The sequence below is a fragment of the Ambystoma mexicanum genome, chromosome 13 (assembly GCF_040938575.1).
Source record: "Ambystoma mexicanum isolate Mex_15411 chromosome 13, UKY_AmexF1_1, whole genome shotgun sequence".
In the NCBI taxonomy this organism is placed as follows: domain Eukaryota; kingdom Metazoa; phylum Chordata; class Amphibia; order Caudata; family Ambystomatidae; genus Ambystoma; species Ambystoma mexicanum.
This window is the reverse complement of record NC_090938.1, coordinates 342,484,861-342,500,323: the sequence shown is the minus strand read 5'-3', so window position 1 is coordinate 342,500,323 and position 15,463 is coordinate 342,484,861. Positions and strand designations below refer to the sequence as shown.

Genomic DNA, 15,463 nt, shown 5'->3' with positions numbered 1-15,463 from the left:
CAAGTCGTGTGTCCCTCTTCACATGTCATCTCCCTCCTACCTGTACTTCAATGCAACGGTTTCGGCTTATAGGTGGTGCTTAAAATGCACAGTAGGCCATGTGCCTTCATCGCACCGGTGTTGTATACTAAACTGTTCCCCATGATAGACTGCTCGCCTGGTGTTCGGCAATCTTGGAGCCCCAACCCAACACCCTGACACAGCGATCGCCAAAAGGAAATAAAAATGTGCTGAAATGCTCCAGCCGGGCTTCTTAGTCCTGCTCTCTAAGAGGAAGGCTACAGCTCAATAAAACACCTTTTAAGAAGTAAACAAAAAATTGTATTCAATATATTATATGTTATTTTCTTAAAGTGAAAAACCCCATTTTATGTCTCTCACTTGTTGCATGTTTCGCGTTTCTGTGGCATGCACGTCGAGTACTCCTTGGCACGCCTATCACTCAGGCCTTACCTGTTTCATATCTGTATGGCACTTTTGGGGTTGATCTGGGTACAGATCATCCTCTCCCGCGGATTTAACACTGAAGAGCACCGAGCACATAAAATGGTACAATACTAAAAAGTGAAAACAGTCTAAATCTGTTATTTGCGCATGAAAATGTGAGTGCTATCGTACAATAAATGAGATGCTTGGTCCGTAAAACTCGCCAGAAAATACGTGCAGACAGTTGCAATCCGGGCAGTATCTGATGCCAAATGCGTTCTTTGTCAGATGTTTGTATGTATTGTTTTCAATAAAGTATTTAAAAATGAGCCTTCTTTAACACATGTCACACGCCTGCTTATTGTGTGTTGGTAGCGTTTTTCCTACCTCTCGCTGTAAAAATGAGAACAAAGTTTCTCGTGATGTCTCAGGCAGCCCGACCTGAGCCTCTGGTTCGTAACAAAAGTGCTGAATGCAGCTCACAGTGCAGCAGCGGGCCAGTGGCGCAATGGATAACGCGTCTGCCTACGGAGCAGAAGATTCCAGGTTCGACTCCTGGCTGGCTCGTTCAAATGCTGCCTTTTTGTTCTGTATTTAAAAATGAGCCTTCTCACGCAAGGCACTCGAAAGCTCATTGTGTGTTTGTAGTCACTGTTGCAGCGTGTTTCTACCTCTACTCGGGAGAAAAAATGGGAACTACGTTATTTCTCATGATGTCTCTAACACATGGCACACGCCTGCTCATTGTCAGTTCGTAGGCGTGTTTTCAACCACCTCTCCTTATAAAAATGAGAACTAAGTTGCTCATGATGGCTCAATCCGCATGATGAGCCTCTGCGTCGTAACAAAAGTGCTGATTCCAAGAGTCACTGCAGCAGAGGGCCAGTGGCGCAATGGATAACGCGTCTGCCTACGGAGCAGAAGATTCCAGGTTCGACTCCTGGCTGGCTCGTTCGCATGCTGCCTTTTTGTTCTAGAAAGTATTTAAAAATGAGCCTTGTCACGCATGGCACACAAAAGCACATTGTTTGTTCGTAGTTAGTGCGTTTTTTCTACCTCTCCTCTGGGAAAAATGAGAACTAAGTTTCTCATGATGGCACACGCTCGCTCACCTGCTCATTGTGGGCTTGTAGCGTTTTTTTCTACCTCTCCTTGTAAAAATGAGAAGTACGTTTCTCACTGTGTCTCAAGCAGGAAACTTCTGTTTCGTTACAAAAGTGCTGACTCCTGCTCACGCTGTAGCAGCGGTCCAGTGGCGCAATGGATAACACATTTGACTAATTCCAGGTTGACTCCTGGCTGGCTCGATCATAGGCTGCCTTTTTGATTTATTCAATATGTATACATGGTCGAAGGCTGCAGACAGGCCCAGTAACAAGAGGAGGGCTTGCTTCTTGGCATCTTTGATATCATCCTGTTGAATCTTTAGGTCCAGTAAGGCCGATTCAGTGCCGTGGCTTGGTTGGAAACCAGATTGGCGCAAGCCCAGGAGATTGTGTGATTCCAGTCAAAACAGGTTCTTCCCTGTTCGTCCAAAACCATCAAGGACCACATTGACACCCTTGCTCTGAATCTGGCCGACTTCTGTAACCATTCCATCACCTGTGGAATCTTCCCCTCCACTCTGAAGCATTCTCTTGTGCACCCTCTTCTCAAAAATTCCACAGCCGACCCCTCCGGCCCGGCTAACTTCGCAGGTTTCTATCACTCCTTTCCAGGGCAAACTCTTGGAAAAGCTGACCATCTCCCAGCTTAATCTTCACACCGACTCTGTTGGTTGTCTCCATGACCATCAGCCTGGCTTCAGAGCTGTCAGAAGCATGGAAACTGCTCTCCTGAACACCTGTGAAGACCTGCTGTCCAACCATGACTCTAACATCCCTTTTGGGTCCTCATCCTACTCGATTTCTCTTCTGCCTTTGACACGGTCAACCATGCCATCCTGCTCAACTGTCTCCGTGATAAGCCGGGTATCACTGATCAGGCCCTGGCCTGGATGACCTCTTTCCACTCTGATCGGCCCTCCCAGGTCCAACTTGGGTCCTTCCTTTTCGCCATCTCATTCTCTACTTGTGGTGTTCCCCACGGGTCTAACCTCTCTCCCTGGCTGTTCAACCAATACCTGGCACCCATTTCCCACCGCATTGCAGCTCTCTGCTTCAACTTTCAGTGCTATGCGGATGACACTCTGCTTGTTTTCAGGCTTCCCTCCCTCATCTCTGACCGTCTGTCTGCCATCCAGGACTGGTCTGCCGCCAATGATCTCTGCCTTAATCCCATTTAGGCAGAGATTCTCCTCATCGGCACACCTGCACCCTCCTTTCCTGCCACTCTCTGGCCGGCCTCCCTTGGCCCTCTTCCTGCTCCCACCTTTGAGGCTAAGAACCTTGGGGTCATCTTCGACTCCACACTCTCCTTTTCTTCTCACATCTCTGACATCTCTAAGAAGTCAAACTACCAACTGTACATTTGCAGAGGTATTGTTCCTTTCCTCTCCTTCCCCCAGAAGCTTACTGTATCTAGAGCTCTGATTCTCTCTAGGCTAGACTACTGCAACAGCCTCTTTCTAAATCTGCCTGCTTCTTCTCTCTGTCCTCTGCAACTCATCCAGAACAGGACTGCAAGACGTTTCCTTGGTCTGAAGCCCAGGGATCGTATCTCTCCAGCCCTGAAATCTTTTCATTGCTCCCAGTGGCTGCAAGGGTTAAATTCAAGTCCCTCTGCATTGTCCACAAGGCTTACTGGGGCCTGGGTCCAAAATACCTTCAACTCTCCCTCCGTAAATACCTTCCCACTCGAGCTCTTTTCTCCTCCACCTCCAACTCCCTCAGGGCCGGTCGCTTCTCCAAGCAACGAGTTGGGGGTAGATCTCTTTCCTCAGCTGGGGCCTCCCTCTGGAACAGCCTGCCTGCCACACTGAAACTTGAGGAGAACCATCTCTGGTTCCGGAAGCACCTCAAGACCTTCCTCTTTGCTTCTGCCTTTGCTCTTCCGCTCCCCTGCTGATCTGTCTGCTTCAGCTCCGTGCACCTGGCTACCCTCTGATTTCGGGCCAAGGTCCCTGCCCACCCAGCCGCACACCTGCACTGCCTCCTGGCAACCCTTGCACGCAATCCTTGCACTTGGGTCTGTATCTGTAACCCTACAGTGCCCTTACCTGCACTTATCAGACACCCCTTGTCTGCGCTTGAAACCTCGCACTTGCCACCCTGCTGGCTGCGCTACCAGTTGTTGTTGTTTTTATCCCTTCCTAGGCACGTTCCACCTCGCCCCTCTCCTTGCACTTTCCTCCCTCCCTCTCCCCTGCACTTGAGCATTCTCAATGTCACTGGGCCTAGGAAGATCGCTGTTTTGTCCTCCCTTCTTCCCCTCCCTTGCCTCGTCACGCTCTGAAACACGCGTGTATGAGTACGATTCAAATACAATATCATGTCATATCATAGCAGGAATCTATAGATCTGAAGATACGCAACTCCTTCAATCATTCATTGCAAACAGTAACAAACAAGGATAATTCCTCAGTGGTGTGATGGAGGCCCTTAACAGGTCTGAGGGATGTCCCCAACATCTGGAACACGATTTATCCTCCCATTACACCACTAATGAAACTTCTTTGCCTTCTCCATTGTTCAGGACGTTTTGGCATGTGCCAATTTGCACTGGACGCAGATCCCCTGCCGCTGAGGCCTCTTGGCCATGACCTTTTAGCACTGCTATGATTTGGCAAGTGAAGAATCACAACATAGGGCCACCACTAGATGCAATGTGATGTACGCTATCTGCCAAGATGGGCTACGTGCTACATGCCAACATACAGAAAGCGGAGTCTTTACTTTTTGAAGGGTCTTCCCGTGAAAGGGCTGTTTGGCGCTTACATGGCAGAATGCATGGACCTCAGAATAGAATACTTTGTGCATCTACCTACATCCGAAGAGACACTGTCAAAGGCGTGCCTGTTCACTTTGACTGCCTGTCTGATCTTGAACAACTAGCGTAGGTCTGGGGTAAGTTGAAGACTCAACAAACACGTACCTTAACTCGGTAGTGATCTGAAGATATGGAAAGGCTGGGCGAAATCTATTGGGATCAAAGGACCTCGTGTCACCTTGCCAGTCTACAGTGGTTTGATGGATAGGGGTACAGTGGGGTGGGGCAGTGGGTAGGGTAGGTCTACAGTGGTGTGGGATATTGTGGGTAGCGAAGAGTGGGGTAGTTGTAGAGTGGTTTGGGGTATAGTCAGTGGTGGTAGAGTAGGGTGGGGATAAGGGTAGATTGGGTGAGAGGGGAGAGGTGGGAATAGAGGGGGTGGGGTAGTGAGTTAAGGACAGGTAGAATTGGGTAAGATTTTTGTTATTATACCGGTAGCCATTTACAGCGGCAATTAAGCCATTAACTCACAGCAGACTGCTTAGAAACAACATAGATACCAGGGGTTGAGTTTTGGGTGGGAGGGGCAAGGAGTGGGTGGGAATGGCCAAAGAGGTAAGCATGGCCCAAGGCAGTCAATTAGACGATAAACAACCAACAATATTTAACAAATAAATAACCCAAAAAAAACCAAGTCGTGTGTCCCTCTTCACATGTCATCTCCCTCCTACCTGTACTTCAATGCAACGGTTTCGGCTTATAGGTGGTGCTTAAAATGCACAGTAGGCCATGTGCCTTCATCGCACCGGTGTTGTATACTAAACTGTTCCCCATGATAGACTGCTCGCCTGGTGTTCGGCAATCTTGGAGCCCCAACCCAACACCCTGACACAGCGATCGCCAAAAGGAAATAAAAATGTGCTGAAATGCTCCAGCCGGGCTTCTTAGTCCTGCTCTCTAAGAGGAAGGCTACAGCTCAATAAAACACCTTTTAAGAAGTAAACAAAAAATTGTATTCAATATATTATATGTTATTTTCTTAAAGTGAAAAACCCCATTTTATGTCTCTCACTTGTTGCATGTTTCGCGTTTCTGTGGCATGCACGTCGAGTACTCCTTGGCACGCCTATCACTCAGGCCTTATCTGTTTCATATCTGTATGGCACTTTTGGGGTTGATCTGGGTACAGATCATCCTCTCCCGCGGATTTAACACTGAAGAGCACCGAGCACATAAAATGGTACAATACTAAAAAGTGAAAACAGTCTAAATCTGTTATTTGCGCATGAAAATGTGAGTGCTATAGTACAATAAATGAGATGCTTGGTCCGTAAAACTCGCCAGAAAATACGTGCAGAGAGTTGCAATCCGCGCAGTATCTGATGCCAAATGCGTTCTTTGTCAGATGTTTGTATGTATTGTTTTCAATAAAGTATTTAAAAATGAGCCTTCTTTAACACATGTCACACGCCTGCTTATTGTGTGTTGGTAGCGTTTTTCCTACCTCTCGCTGTAAAAATGAGAACAAAGTTTCTCGTGATGTCTCAGGCAGCCCGACCTGAGCCTCTGGTTCGTAACAAAAGTGCTGAATGCAGCTCACAGTGCAGCAGCGGGCCAGTGGCGCAATGGGTAACGCGTTTGCCTACGGAGCAGAAGATTCCAGGTTCGACTCCTGGCTGGCTCGTTCAAATGCTGCCTTTTTGTTCTGTATTTAAAAATGAGCCTTCTCACGCAAGGCACTCGAAAGCTCATTGTGTGTTTGTAGTCACTGTTGCAGCGTGTTTCTACCTCTACTCGGGAGAAAAAATGGGAACTACGTTATTTCTCATGATGTCTCTAACACATGGCACACGCCTGCTCATTGTCAGTTCGTAGGCGTGTTTTCAACCACCTCTCCTTATAAAAATGAGAACTAAGTTGCTCATGATGGCTCAATCCGCATGATGAGCCTCTGCGTCGTAACAAAAGTGCTGATTCCAAGAGTCACTGCAGCAGAGGGCCAGTGGCGCAATGGATAACGCGTCTGCCTACGGAGCAGAAGATTCCAGGTTTGAGTCCTGGCTGGCTCGTTCGCATGCTGCCTTTTTGTTCTAGAAAGTATTTAAAAATGAGCCTTGTCACGCATGGCACACAAAAGCACATTGTTTGTTCGTAGTTAGTGCGTTTTTTCTACCTCTCTCCTTGTAAAAATGAGAAGTACGTTTCTCACTGTGTCTCAAGCAGGAAACTTCTGTTTCGTTACAAAAGTGCTGACTCCTGCTCACGCTGTAGCAGCGGTCCAGTGGCGCAATGGATAACACATTTGACTAATTCCAGGTTGACTCCTGGCTGGCTCGATCATAGGCTGCCTTTTTGATTTATTCAATATGTATACATGGTCGAAGGCTGCAGACAGGCCCAGTAACAAGAGGAGGGCTTGCTTCTTGGCATCTTTGATATCATCCTGTTGAATCTTTAGGTCCAGTAAGGCCGATTCAGTGCCGTGGCTTGGTTGGAAACCAGATTGGCGCAAGCCCAGGAGATTGTGTGATTCCAGTCAAAACAGGTTCTTCCCTGTTCGTCCAAAACCATCAAGGACCACATTGACACCCTTGCTCTGAATCTGGCCGACTTCTGTAACCATTCCATCACCTGTGGAATCTTCCCCTCCACTCTGAAGCATTCTCTTGTGCACCCTCTTCTCAAAAATTCCACAGCCGACCCCTCCGGCCCAGCTAACTTCGCAGGTTTCTATCACTCCTTTCCAGGGCAAACTCTTGGAAAAGCTGACCATCTCCCAGCTTAATCTTCACACCGACTCTGTTGGTTGTCTCCATGACCATCAGCCTGGCTTCAGAGCTGTCAGAAGCATGGAAACTGCTCTCCTGAACACCTGTGAAGACCTGCTGTCCAACCATGACTCTAACATCCCTTTTGGGTCCTCATCCTATTCGATTTCTCTTCTGCCTTTGACACGGTCAACCATGCCATCCTGCTCAACTGTCTCCGTGATAAGCCGGGTATCACTGATCAGGCCCTGGCCTGGATGACCTCTTTCCACTCTGATCGGCCCTCCCAGGTCCAACTTGGGTCCTTCCTTTTCGCCATCTCATTCTCTACTTGTGGTGTTCCCCACGGGTCTAACCTCTCTCCCTGGCTGTTCAACCAATACCTGGCACCCATTTCCCACCGCATTGCAGCTCTCTGCTTCAACTTTCAGTGCTATGCGGATGACACTCTGCTTGTTTTCAGGCTTCCCTCCCTCATCTCTGACCGTCTGTCTGCCATCCAGGACTGGTCTGCCGCCAATGATCTCTGCCTTAATCCCATTTAGGCAGAGATTCTCCTCATCGGCACACCTGCACCCTCCTTTCCTGCCACTCTCTGGCCGGCCTCCCTTGGCCCTCTTCCTGCTCCCACCTTTGAGGCTAAGAACCTTGGGGTCATCTTCGACTCCACACTCTCCTTTTCTTCTCACATCTCTGACATCTCTAAGAAGTCAAACTACCAACTGTACATTTGCAGAGGTATTGTTCCTTTCCTCTCCTTCCCCCAGAAGCTTACTGTATCTAGAGCTCTGATTCTCTCTAGGCTAGACTACTGCAACAGCCTCTTTCTAAATCTGCCTGCTTCTTCTCTCTGTCCTCTGCAACTCATCCAGAACAGGACTGCAAGACGTTTCCTTGGTCTGAAGCCCAGGGATCGTATCTCTCCAGCCCTGAAATCTTTTCATTGCTCCCAGTGGCTGCAAGGGTTAAATTCAAGTCCCTCTGCATTGTCCACAAGGCTTACTGGGGCCTGGGTCCAAAAACCTTCAACTCTCCCTCCGTAAATACCTTCCCACTCGAGCTCTTTTCTCATCCACCTCCAACTCCCTCAGGGCCGGTCGCTTCTGCCAAGCAACGAGTTGGGGGTAGATCTCTTTCCTCAGCTGGGGCCTCCCTCTGGAACAGCCTGCCTGCCACACTGAAACTTGAGGAGAACCATCTCTGGTTCCGGAAGCACCTCAAGACCTTCCTCTTTGCTTCTGCCTTTGCTCTTCCGCTCCCCTGCTGATCTGTCTGCTTCGGCTCCGTGCACCTGGCTACCCTCTGATTTCGGGCCAAGGTCCCTGCCCACCCAGCCGCACACCTGCACTGCCTCCTGGCAACCCTTGCACGCAATCCTTGCACTTGGGTCTGTATCTGTAACCCTACAGTGCCCTTACCTGCACTTATCAGACACCCCTTGTCTGCGCTTTAAACCTCGCACTTGCCACCCTGCTGGCTGCGCTACCAGTTGTTGTTGTTTTTATCCCTTCCTAGGCACGTTCCACCTCGCCCCTCTCCTTGCACTTTCCTCCCTCCCTCTCCCCTGCACTTGAGCATTCTCAATGTCACTGGGCCTAGGAAGATCGCTGTTTTGTCCTCCCTTCTTCCCCTCCCTTGCCTCGTCACGCTCTGAAACACGCGTGTATGAGTACGATTCAAATACAATATCATGTCATATCATAGCAGGAATCTATAGATCTGAAGATACGCAACTCCTTCAATCATTCATTGCAAACAGTAACAAACAAGGATAATTCCTCAGTGGTGTGATGGAGGCCCTTAACAGGTCTGAGGGATGTCCCCAACATCTGGAACACGATTTATCCTCCCATTACACCACTAATGAAACTTCTTTGCCTTCTCCATTGTTCAGGACGTTTTGGCATGTGCCAATTTGCACTGGACGCAGATCCCCTGCCGCTGAGGCCTCTTGGCCATGACCTTTTAGCACTGCTATGATTTGGCAAGTGAAGAATCACAACATAGGGCCACCACTAGATGCAATGTGATGTACGCTATCTGCCAAGATGGGCTACGTGCTACATGCCAACATACAGAAAGCGGAGTCTTTACTTTTTGAAGGGTCTTCCTGTGAAAGGGCTGTTTGGCGCTTACATGGCAGAATGCATGGACCTCAGAATAGAATACTTTGTGCATCTACCTACATCCGAAGAGACACTGTCAAAGGCGTGCCTGTTCACTTTGACTGCCTGTCTGATCTTGAACAACTAGCGTAGGTCTGGGGTAAGTTGAAGACTCAACAAACACGTACCTTAACTCGGTAGTGATATGAAGATATGGAAAGGCTGGGCGAAATCTATTGGGATCAAAGGACCTCGTGTCACCTTGCCAGTCTACAGTAGTTTGATGGATAGGGGTACAGTGGGGTGGGGCAGTGGGTAGGGTAGGTGTACAGTGGTGTGGGATATTGTGGGTAGCGAAGAGTGGGGTAGGTGTAGAGTGGTTTGGGGTATAGTCAGTGGTGGTAGAGTAGGGTGGGAATAAGGGTAGATTGGGTGAGAGGGGAGAGGTGGGAATAGAGGGGGTGGGGTAGTGAGTTAAGGTCAGGTAGAATTGGGTAAGATTTTTGTTATTATACCGGTAGCCATTTACAGCGGCAATTAAGCCATTAACTCACAGCAGACTGCTTAGAAACAACATAGATACCAGGGGTTGAGTTTTGGGTGGGAGGGGCAAGGAGTGGGTGGGAATGGCCAAAGAGGTAAGCATGGCCCAAGGCAGTCAATTAGACGATAAACAACCAACAATATTTAACAAATAAATAACCCAAAAAAAAACAAGTCGTGTGTCCCTCTTCACATGTCATCTCCCTCCTACCTGTACTTCAATGCAACGGTTTCGGCTTATAGGTGGTGCTTAAAATGCACAGTAGGCCATGTGCCTTCATCGCACCGGTGTTGTATACTAAACTGTTCCCCATGATAGACTGCTCGCCTGGTGTTCGGCAATCTTGGAGCCCCAACCCAACACCCTGACACAGCGATCGCCAAAAGGAAATAAAAATGTGCTGAAATGCTCCAGCCGGGCTTCTTAGTCCTGCTCTCTAAGAGGAAGGCTACAGCTCAATAAAACACCTTTTAAGAAGTAAACAAAAAATTGTATTCAATATATTATATGTTATTTTCTTAAAGTGAAAAACCCCATTTTATGTCTCTCACTTGTTGCATGTTTCGCGTTTCTGTGGCATGCACGTCGAGTACTCCTTGGCACGCCTATCACTCAGGCCTTACCTGTTTCATATCTGTATGGCACTTTTGGGGTTGATCTGGGTACAGATCATCCTCTCCCGCGGATTTAACACTGAAGAGCACCGAGCACATAAAATGGTACAATACTAAAAAGTGAAAACAGTCTAAATCTGTTATTTGCGCATGAAAATGTGAGTGCTATCGTACAATAAATGAGATGCTTGGTCCGTAAAACTCGCCAGAAAATACGTGCAGACAGTTGCAATCCGGGCAGTATCTGATGCCAAATGCGTTCTTTGTCAGATGTTTGTATGTATTGTTTTCAATAAAGTATTTAAAAATGAGCCTTCTTTAACACATGTCACACGCCTGCTTATTGTGTGTTGGTAGCGTTTTTCCTACCTCTCGCTGTAAAAATGAGAACAAAGTTTCTCGTGATGTCTCAGGCAGCCCGACCTGAGCCTCTGGTTCGTAACAAAAGTGCTGAATGCAGCTCACAGTGCAGCAGCGGGCCAGAGGCGCAATGGATAACGCGTCTGCCTACGGAGCAGAAGATTCCTGGCTGGCTCGTTCAAATGCTGCCTTTTTGTTCTGTATTTAAAAATGAGCCTTCTCACGCAAGGCACTCGAAAGCTCATTGTGTGTTTGTAGTCACTGTTGCAGCGTGTTTCTACCTCTACTCGGGAGAAAAAATGGGAACTACGTTATTTCTCATGATGTCTCTAACACATGGCACACGCCTGCTCATTGTCAGTTCGTAGGCGTGTTTTCAACCACCTCTCCTTATAAAAATGAGAACTAAGTTGCTCATGATGGCTCAATCCGCATGATGAGCCTCTGCGTCGTAACAAAAGTGCTGATTCCAAGAGTCACTGCAGCAGAGGGCCAGTGGCGCAATGGATAACGCGTCTGCCTACGGAGCAGAAGATTCCAGGTTCGACTCCTGGCTGGCTCGTTCGCATGCTGCCTTTTTGTTCTAGAAAGTATTTAAAAATGAGCCTTGTCACGCATGGCACACAAAAGCACATTGTTTGTTCGTAGTTAGTGCGTTTTTTCTACCTCTCCTCTGGGAAAAATGAGAACTAAGTTTCTCATGATGGCACACGCTCGCTCACCTGCTCATTGTGGGCTTGTAGCGTTTTTTTCTACCTCTCCTTGTAAAAATGAGAAGTACGTTTCTCACTGTGTCTCAAGCAGGAAACTTCTGTTTCGTTACAAAAGTGCTGACTCCTGCTCACGCTGTAGCAGCGGTCCAGTGGCGCAATGGATAACACATTTGACTAATTCCAGGTTGACTCCTGGCTGGCTCGATCATAGGCTGCCTTTTTGATTTATTCAATATGTATACATGGTCGAAGGCTGCAGACAGGCCCAGTAACAAGAGGAGGGCTTGCTTCTTGGCATCTTTGATATCATCCTGTTGAATCTTTAGGTCCAGTAAGGCCGATTCAGTGCCGTGGCTTGGTTGGAAACCAGATTGGCGCAAGCCCAGGAGATTGTGTGATTCCAGTCAAAACAGGTTCTTCCCTGTTCGTCCAAAACCATCAAGGACCACATTGACACCCTTGCTCTGAATCTGGCCGACTTCTGTAACCATTCCATCACCTGTGGAATCTTCCCCTCCACTCTGAAGCATTCTCTTGTGCACCCTCTTCTCAAAAATTTCACAGCCGACCCCTCCGGCCCGGCTAACTTCGCAGGTTTCTATCACTCCTTTCCAGGGCAAACTCTTGGAAAAGCTGACCATCTCCCAGCTTAATCTTCACACCGACTCTGTTGGTTGTCTCCATGACCATCAGCCTGGCTTCAGAGCTGTCAGAAGCATGGAAACTGCTCTCCTGAACACCTGTGAAGACCTGCTGTCCAACCATGACTCTAACATCCCTTTTGGGTCCTCATCCTACTCGATTTCTCTTCTGCCTTTGACACGGTCAACCATGCCATCCTGCTCAACTGTCTCCGTGATAAGCCGGGTATCACTGATCAGGCCCTGGCCTGGATGACCTCTTTCCACTCTGATCGGCCCTCCCAGGTCCAACTTGGGTCCTTCCTTTTCGCCATCTCATTCTCTACTTGTGGTGTTCCCCACGGGTCTAACCTCTCTCCCTGGCTGTTCAACCAATACCTGGCACCCATTTCCCACCGCATTGCAGCTCTCTGCTTCAACTTTCAGTGCTATGCGGATGACACTCTGCTTGTTTTCAGGCTTCCCTCCCTCATCTCTGACCGTCTGTCTGCCATCCAGGACTGGTCTGCCGCCAATGATCTCTGCCTTAATCCCATTTAGGCAGAGATTCTCCTCATCGGCACACCTGCACCCTCCTTTCCTGCCACTCTCTGGCCGGCCTCCCTTGGCCCTCTTCCTGCTCCCACCTTTGAGGCTAAGAACCTTGGGGTCATCTTCGACTCCACACTCTCCTTTTCTTCTCACATCTCTGACATCTCTAAGAAGTCAAACTACCAACTGTACATTTGCAGAGGTATTGTTCCTTTCCTCTCCTTCCCCCAGAAGCTTACTGTATCTAGAGCTCTGATTCTCTCTAGGCTAGACTACTGCAACAGCCTCTTTCTAAATCTGCCTGCTTCTTCTCTCTGTCCTCTGCAACTCATCCAGAACAGGACTGCAAGACGTTTCCTTGGTCTGAAGCCCAGGGATCGTATCTCTCCAGCCCTGAAATCTTTTCATTGCTCCCAGTGGCTGCAAGGGTTAAATTCAAGTCCCTCTGCATTGTCCACAAGGCTTACTGGGGCCTGGGTCCAAAATACCTTCAACTCTCCCTCCGTAAATACCTTCCCACTCGAGCTCTTTTCTCCTCCACCTCCAACTCCCTCAGGGCCGGTCGCTTCTCCAAGCAACGAGTTGGGGGTAGATCTCTTTCCTCAGCTGGGGCCTCCCTCTGGAACAGCCTGCCTGCCACACTGAAACTTGAGGAGAACCATCTCTGGTTCCGGAAGCACCTCAAGACCTTCCTCTTTGCTTCTGCCTTTGCTCTTCCGCTCCCCTGCTGATCTGTCTGCTTCAGCTCCGTGCACCTGGCTACCCTCTGATTTCGGGCCAAGGTCCCTGCCCACCCAGCCGCACACCTGCACTGCCTCCTGGCAACCCTTGCACGCAATCCTTGCACTTGGGTCTGTATCTGTAACCCTACAGTGCCCTTACCTGCACTTATCAGACACCCCTTGTCTGTGCTTTAAACCTCGCACTTGCCACCCTGCTGGCTGCGCTACCAGTTGTTGTTGTTTTTATCCCTTCCTAGGCACGTTCCACCTCGCCCCTCTCCTTGCACTTTCCTCCCTCCCTCTCCCCTGCACTTGAGCATTCTCAATGTCACTGGGCCTAGGAAGATCGCTGTTTTGTCCTCCCTTCTTCCCCTCCCTTGCCTCGTCACGCTCTGAAACACGCGTGTATGAGTACGATTCAAATACAATATCATGTCATATCATAGCAGGAATCTATAGATCTGAAGATACGCAACTCCTTCAATCATTCATTGCAAACAGTAACAAACAAGGATAATTCCTCAGTGGTGTGATGGAGGCCCTTAACAGGTCTGAGGGATGTCCCCAACATCTGGAACACGATTTATCCTCCCATTACACCACTAATGAAACTTCTTTGCCTTCTCCATTGTTCAGGACGTTTTGGCATGTGCCAATTTGCACTGGACGCAGATCCCCTGCCGCTGAGGCCTCTTGGCCATGACCTTTTAGCACTGCTATGATTTGGCAAGTGAAGAATCACAACATAGGGCCACCACTAGATGCAATGTGATGTAGGCTATCTGCCAAGATGGGCTACGTGCTACATGCCAACATACAGAAAGCGGAGTCTTTACTTTTTGAAGGGTCTTCCCGTGAAAGGGCTGTTTGGCGCTTACATGGCAGAATGCATGGACCTCAGAATAGAATACTTTGTGCATCTACCTACATCCGAAGAGACACTGTCAAAGGCGTGCCTGTTCACTTTGACTGCCTGTCTGATCTTGAACAACTAGCGTAGGTCTGGGGTAAGTTGAAGACTCAACAAACACGTACCTTAACTCGGTAGTGATCTGAAGATATGGAAAGGCTGGGCGAAATCTATTGGGATCAAAGGACCTCGTGTCACCTTGCCAGTCTACAGTGGTTTGATGGATAGGGGTACAGTGGGGTGGGGCAGTGGGTAGGGTAGGTCTACAGTGGTGTGGGATATTGTGGGTAGCGAAGAGTGGGGTAGGTGTAGAGTGGTTTGGGGTATAGTCAGTGGTGGTAGAGTAGGGTGGGGATAAGGGTAGATTGGGTGAGAGGGGAGAGGTGGGAATAGAGGGGGTGGGGTAGTGAGTTAAGGACAGGTAGAATTGGGTAAGATTTTTGTTATTATACCGGTAGCCATTTACAGCGGCAATTAAGCCATTAACTCACAGCAGACTGCTTAGAAACAACATAGATACCAGGGGTTGAGTTTTGGGTGGGAGGGGCAAGGAGTGGGTGGGAATGGCCAAAGAGGTAAGCATGGCCCAAGGCAGTCAATTAGACGATAAACAACCAACAATATTTAACAAATAAATAACCCAAAAAAAACCAAGTCGTGTGTCCCTCTTCACATGTCATCTCCCTCCTACCTGTACTTCAATGCAACGGTTTCGGCTTATAGGTGGTGCTTAAAATGCACAGTAGGCCATGTGCCTTCATCGCACCGGTGTTGTATACTAAACTGTTCCCCATGATAGACTGCTCGCCTGGTGTTCGGCAATCTTGGAGCCCCAACCCAACACCCTGACACAGCGATCGCCAAAAGGAAATAAAAATGTGCTGAAATGCTCCAGCCGGGCTTCTTAGTCCTGCTCTCTAAGAGGAAGGCTACAGCTCAATAAAACACCTTTTAAGAAGTAAACAAAAAATTGTATTCAATATATTATATGTTATTTTCTTAAAGTGAAAAACCCCATTTTATGTCTCTCACTTGTTGCATGTTTCGCGTTTCTGTGGCATGCACGTCGAGTACTCCTTGGCACGCCTATCACTCAGGCCTTATCTGTTTCATATCTGTATGGCACTTTTGGGGTTGATCTGGGTACAGATCATCCTCTCCCGCGGATTTAACACTGAAGAGCACCGAGCACATAAAATGGTACAATACTAAAAAGTGAAAACAGTCTAAATCTGTTATTTGCGCATGAAAATGTGAGTGCT

General features: G+C 48.4%; 5 non-coding genes across 5 annotated transcripts; all 5 read left to right on the top strand.

The window, feature by feature from the left end:
* Window positions 1–920: 920 nt before the first annotated feature.
* On the top strand, window positions 921–993 carry TRNAR-ACG (transfer RNA arginine (anticodon ACG)). The gene has a single exon. It is a non-coding gene; the product is annotated as a tRNA-Arg (tRNA).
* Window positions 994–1,305: 312 nt separating this feature from the next.
* TRNAR-ACG (transfer RNA arginine (anticodon ACG)) lies at window positions 1,306–1,378 on the top strand. The gene has a single exon. It is a non-coding gene; the product is annotated as a tRNA-Arg (tRNA).
* Window positions 1,379–5,904: 4,526 nt separating this feature from the next.
* On the top strand, window positions 5,905–5,977 carry TRNAR-ACG (transfer RNA arginine (anticodon ACG)). The gene has a single exon. It is a non-coding gene; the product is annotated as a tRNA-Arg (tRNA).
* A 312-nt stretch (window positions 5,978–6,289) lies between these two features.
* TRNAR-ACG (transfer RNA arginine (anticodon ACG)) lies at window positions 6,290–6,362 on the top strand. Its single transcript has one exon. It is a non-coding gene; the product is annotated as a tRNA-Arg (tRNA).
* A 4,811-nt stretch (window positions 6,363–11,173) lies between these two features.
* Window positions 11,174–11,246, top strand: TRNAR-ACG (transfer RNA arginine (anticodon ACG)). Its single transcript has one exon. It is a non-coding gene; the product is annotated as a tRNA-Arg (tRNA).
* The last annotated feature ends 4,217 nt before the right edge of the window (window positions 11,247–15,463 follow it).